The sequence below is a fragment of the Marmota monax genome, unplaced genomic scaffold (assembly GCF_021218885.2).
Source record: "Marmota monax isolate L192 unplaced genomic scaffold, Marmota_monax_Labrador192_F-V1.1 WCK01_AAM20220418_F8-fsc00081, whole genome shotgun sequence".
NCBI lineage: Eukaryota > Metazoa > Chordata > Mammalia > Rodentia > Sciuridae > Marmota > Marmota monax.
This window is the reverse complement of record NW_026695234.1, coordinates 4,432,906-4,439,181: the sequence shown is the minus strand read 5'-3', so window position 1 is coordinate 4,439,181 and position 6,276 is coordinate 4,432,906. Positions and strand designations below refer to the sequence as shown.

Here is a 6,276-nt window from a genome sequence, read left to right as displayed (position 1 = left end):
AATTTTAATATTTATTTTTTTTTTAGTTTTCGGCGGACAACATCTTTGTATGTGGTGCTGAGGATTGAACCCGGGCCGCACGCATGCCAGGCGAGGCGAGCGTGCTACCGCTTGAGCCACATCCCCAGCCCATTTTTCATTTTATTTTGAGACAGAGTCTCACTAAGTAGCTGAGGGTCTCATTAAGTTGCTGAGACTGGCCACAGACTTGTGATCCTCCTGACTCAGCCTCTTGAGTCTCTGGGATTATAGGTGTGTGCTACCACACCTGGCTATAGTTTGGTTTTGAAATGGGGCCTTGCTGGGTTTCCAGGCTGGTTTCAAGCAATCCTCCTACCTCAGCGGAGGCAGATGCTTGTTAGACTTTTGTCAATATTATTTGCAATAAGCAACAGCCCATTTTGAATAGCTGCAGGTAATGCACATTCAAGAGTAATTTCTTTGTCCACTTGAGACCATTAGTTGCTCCTTATTTGCCACTCTTGTTGTCTTGCTTCACTCTTCTTGCTTTAGTTTCTTTTCTTTTTTGATACCAGAAATTAAACCTTTTATCTTGAGACAGGGTCTCATTGTGTTGCTTAGGCTGAGTCTAGCTTGAACTCGAGATCTTCCTGTCTCAGTCTCCTGAGCTGCTGGGATTACAGGTGTGCACCACCACATCTAGCCTGCTTTAGTTTCTTGTCTAAATAAATCTACTTGTTTTAGCAACATGTAGCCAGCATGCCATCATGTATCCAAGATAGTTGTAAAGTCAAATTTGATATGGATTTTTTCCAAGATGTTTCATTTTGAGCTGTTCCTGAACATTCCATTATAATCTTTTTATTAACCAAAGAATGTTAACAGTATCAGCACAGTTAGGCTGGGTTTCCTGACAAGTTCAACTATGTGCTATAGAGGACACATGGCCCCAAAAATGCTTCTGGATATTTGGCTAAGATTCTGACTTGTTCACCTTAACTATTTATTTATAGTTCTGGGGATTGAATTCAGGGACTCACGTATTCTAGGCAACTGTTATACCATTGAACTCTACCCCAGCACTTTTTAAAAAAAAATATTTATTTTTAGTTTTCGACAGACACAACATCTTTGTTTGTACGTGGTGCTGAGGATCGAACCCGGCCGCATGCATGCCAGGCAAGTGCGCTACAGCTTGAGCCACATCCCCAGCCCAACCCCAGCACTTTTTAAATTTTATTTTGAGACAGGGTCTTGCTAAGTTGCCAAGGTTGGACTCAAACTTGTGATCTTCCTGCTCAGTCTTCCCATAGCTTTCCAAGCAGCTGGGGTTACAGGTGTGTGCTATCATGCCTGACTACCTTTATCTTTATTAACCACATCAGTGCCATTACCATAGAATTTCCCTTGATAATCTTTTAAAGCAATGCTTAAAATCAATAGTAGCTTCCCCAAAATCCTTCCTTTGAGTCAAACAGTTAAATACACATGCCTGTTTCATTTAGACCTACATAGGTATGAATTTTAAAATAAATAGGAATTAATATTACAAAATGTTCCTCAGCTACTATTAAAAACACTATATTAATGACAGTAGAGGGGGTAGAGAGAGAAGAGGGGAGGGGAGGGGAGGGGAGGGGGCATAGTAGAGGATAGGAAAGGCAGCAGAAAACAACACACTAGTATGGCAATATGTAAATCAATGGATGTGTAACTGATGTGATTCTGCAATCTGTATACGGGGTAAAAATGGGAGTTCATAACCCACTTGAATCAAAGTGTGAAATATGATATATCAAGAACTATGTAATGTTTTGAGCAACCAACAATAAAAATTAAAAAAAACAACACTATATTAATTTCTGAGTACTTCTGGAGCCACAAACTGAGATAGGAAGAACAACAGTGAGAAAGATTTGACCAGTTAATTAATTTCTCTCTTTCATCATGGGGATTGAGCCCAGGAGTATTTTACCACCATGCTACATCCCTAGTCCTTTTTATTATTTATTTTCAGACAGGGTCTTCCCCCCTACTGGGAACTGAACCCTGGGACACTCTATCACTGAGCTACCTCCCCAGCTCTTTTTTTTTTTTTTAAAGAGAGAGAGAGAATCTTTTTTGTAGATGGACTAGGCGAGTGCTCTACCTCTGAGCCACAATCCCAGCCCCCCAGCTCTTTTTATATTTAAATGTTTTTCATAGTATGGCTAATTTTATTAAGGGATACATTTCCTTACACACACATTTACCCCTATGTATCAACATACTTTGTCATGTGACCTCATAGATTCCTTTATGTGCATGTTCCCACCCCTCAACTTTTGGATAAGCATGAAATTTGCTTAGGGCAATGGAATGTTATTGGGAAAAATATGGAATGCTTCACGAATTTCGTGTCATTCTTGCTTAGGGGCCATGCAAATCTTCTCTGTGTTGTCCCAATTTTAGTATATGTGCTGCCGAAGTGAGCACTTTATGTTTAATTTTGAGACTGGGTCTTGCTAAGTTGATAAGGCTGGCCTTGCTGGCCTTGAACATGTCATCCTCCTCCTCAGTTTCCTGAGTTGCTCAGATTACAGGTGTGTGCCGTCACACCAGACAGTTTTATCTATTTTCTTATCTAATTACTTCTGATCTCTTAAAATATTCTTGGTACAACCTACTGACCTTTGTGGCATTTGGAATCAGTGACATCGTGTTTCTAGGACATGGCTTCTGAGATGTGTGGAAGTGCTTCTCTGGGCGTGAACCATGTTATTACCAGAGATGATGTTTTTAGAGTCACAGGCTCTTCTGTACCAATGCCTAGTTCTGGGTCCTGATCTACAGAGGAAGCCATGTGTTCTAATTTTTTTTTTTTTTTGCACTGGGGATTAAACCCAGGGGTGCTTTACCACTGGGCCACATCCCCACCCCCACCTTTTTATTTTTTATTTTGAGACAGAGTCTCACTAAGACACTGAGAGTCTCATTAAATTCCTGAGGCTGGCCTTGAACTTGTGATCCTCCTGCCTCAGCCTCCTGAGCCACTGAGATTGTGGGTGTGCACCACCGCTTCCAGCAGTCTTGTGTTCTTTTATGAAGACATTTTTAGTATGTTTGTGATGTTGTGTGGTCCTCTAAAGCTTGGGTGCTACTGGAAGGATTCAGCATGGAAGGGGCCAGAATGAAAGTGCTCCTGTGATGGGGCTGGGGATGTGGCTCAAGCGGTAGCGCGCTCGCCTGGCATGTGTTCAGCCCAGGTTCGATCCTCAGCATCACATACACAAAGATGTTGTGTCTGCCGATAACTAAAAAATAAATATTAAAAAATTATCTCTCTCTCTCTTTAAAAAAAAAAAAAGTGTTCCTGTGAGTGTACCTTTATAGTATAGTTTTGACTTCGGGACCCTGAAAATTATCTGAATAATTTAAAAACAAAATTAAATTAAAAAACAATTCAACTCTAAAACCACTCCAGTAATATAGATTTTTACTGAAAGGACAGTGAAGAAATATACACATAACAGCACAAAACTCCTAAATTAGACATTCTTTCCTGGCTTTACCCAATCTATCTCTTTTTTTCTTAATTTTTAATATTTATTTTTTTTGTTTGTTTTTGGTAGACACAACATCTTTGTTTGTATGTGGTGCTGAGGATCGAACCCAGGCCACATGGCATGCCAAGCTAGCGCGCTACCGCTTGAGCCACATCCCCAGCCCCCTCTACCCAAACTCTTAACCTTCACCTGGCTGGGCACAAATCAGGAGCCACTCAAGCAGGAACAAACTTTATTTCCGACCTTTATTTCCAAAGGCCACCCACGTGGCCCTCCCAGGCACACCACACCAACCGGAACTCCCTCACGTTCCCTCAGGCTCCGCCAGAACTCAAAGGTCTGGGAAAACTCCTCCTATTGCCGGAACCACCCTATTACGGACAGCAGGGGTCTATATACAATTGAATACACAGCCTGTTTCAATCCAGCATCATCCAGTCACAGCAATTATACACAGCTTAACTTAATTATCATCATCTTAATGGCTCACCTCAACCATTACTTCTGGCAAAATGCCAGGGGCTATTCCAACTCGGCTGTGGCTCTCAACATTCACCCCCTCATAACCACTAAAAATCTCAGTTGGGCATGGTTGCACACACCTAAAACCACAGCAACTTGGGAGGCTGAGGCAGGAAGATGGAAAGTTCAAGGCCAGCCTGGGCAATTTAGCAAGACCTGTTCTTACAACAAAATTAAAAGGGCTGAGGGCCTCTGGATTCAATTTCTAATACCACAGGGGTGGCATGGGGTGGTGATGCCTTCTCTAGCCCCAGCTGGAATCTTTCACCAAGCAAAACAAAAGCCCTGTAGCTAGGACAGTAGATACCTACTAGTACTGAACAGGGCCTCAGTTCACCCCACTGCATCTTCCCTTACAAAATCTTGCAAGGATAGCACTTCTAGGCATTCAATTTTCTCAAGATCTGGTTTATGGATTTCTGGGACTCCCACTGGCAAGCAATTTGAACTTCCTCCCTGAGTCAGTTCCAGTCTTTGTCATTGTCCCCAGCTGGGTTTCCTGAAGGGCAAGGGCTGTGGCCAATTACGGGTGTTTGGATTAGTCAGATTAGTCAGTCTCAGGTCACTCAAAGGGGAGGTTTTGTTCCCAAACTAATGGAAATACTCTCTTAGAGGATCCTGCCAATTCTGAGATATTTAGGTGATTCTTCGTATAGAAAGCTGACTGGTTAATTGTGTATGGTGTAGGCACCACAACTTTGCCAAGTTTGATTTTTGGACAAATGGAGTGTGAATCACTAAAACCGGATTTTTGAGATGGGATTAGATTCCTTGCTTCTCCAATTTTCTTCTGGGTTCTTATCTTGCAAATTTGAAAAATGAAATCCACGGACAATAATGGAAGGGAAGAGTAAACAGAATAGGATTTATTTAAGTGAGAAGAGTTGGAGTACTGGAGATGTGGGAGAGGGCCAGATAGCAGGAAAACCCATTCTGGTGTGCTGGCTCAGGGGCTTACATGGTTTGGGGTATGAGAATTGATGGAAATTTTATGTTAAATAGACATTGAAAAGCATTGGCTGCTTCCTTTAGCCTGAGTTTTAATCCTTTCTGTAACTCCCATCTGGGTTCACTCCCACCTTCCATTTTCTTGCTTCTCTGGGCCCAAGGAGTTGGCTGGGATGTTCCCACAGATGCACCTCATCATGGTCTTTTACATTTGAAATAGGCCTTGATGGTGCCCATTAGTATTTCTTCCAGTTAGTCTCCTGCTGTGGTCTCTGCCTTTGAATAAGACCTTAATTGAGACCCATTGCTTGACCACTACCTATTCTTTTTCAGCACTAGTAGGATGTCCAGGAGTGTGTCCAGGAAGCAACTGGAACCTGAAGTTTGCAGGACAGGTTCAGGCTGAAGGCACAGATTTAGAAATGATGTGGAGAGGAGAGGCGGCTATGATGGAAACCAAGGTCAAGCATGGAGGAAGTGGTCAGTTCTGTCAAGTGCTGCAGGACATTTGATTAAGAGCAAAATAGTAGGGCTGGGGTTCTAGTTCAGTGGTAGAGCGCCTGCTTTACGCGTGTGAGGCACTGAGTTTGATCCTCAGCAACACATTAAAAAAACCCACATAGATAAAACGATAAAATATGAAATTGTATCCATCTACAACTAAAAAAAAAAAAAAAAAAGAGCAAAACAGTGTTCCTGGGACAAGTAAGATCCCTGAAGAATGAGGAAACCAGACACGGTGGGTGGAGCAGGCCTGTAACAACAGCAACTCAGGAAGCTTAGGCAGGAGGATGGCAAGTTCAAAGCCAGCAACTTAGTGAGGCCCTAAGCAACTCAGCGAGACCCTTTCTCTAAATAAAATACAAAAAAGGGGGCTGAAGATGTGGCTCATTGGTTAAGTGCCCCTGGGTTTAATCCCTGGTACCAAAAAGCAAGCAAACAAACAAACCAAAAACCAACCCTGAAGAGGAGGATAGGAGTGGTGGGATAGAGTAGCTCAAAAGTGGGGTGCTTATATTCCCCAAGACCTGAAATTGGAGAAAGTACATAGTATGACAATAAAAACTACACCAGCAACAATAACCCCCACAACAAACCATGAATGGGCAGGGGAATAAAATGAATTTTCATATGTTTTTTTCTTTGTTTAGATAAATTAACATTTTATGTTCACAGATTGGATTGGGCTAGAATTAAAAATACACTATTTAGTATAATCAAGTAACAAAATTGAGGAGTTGGAGTCTAATGTTTAAAGAAAAAGAGGGGAAATCACAAGAGAAAGAGAATTATCTCGACT

The 6,276-nt window shown here is 41.9% G+C and overlaps 1 non-coding gene across 1 annotated transcript; it reads right to left on the bottom strand.

The window, feature by feature from the left end:
• Positions 1–2,330: 2,330 nt before the first annotated feature.
• Positions 2,331–2,436, bottom strand: LOC124088965 (U6 spliceosomal RNA). The gene has a single exon (XR_006850533.1). It is a non-coding gene; the product is annotated as a U6 spliceosomal RNA (small nuclear RNA).
• Positions 2,437–6,276: the final 3,840 nt, after the last annotated feature.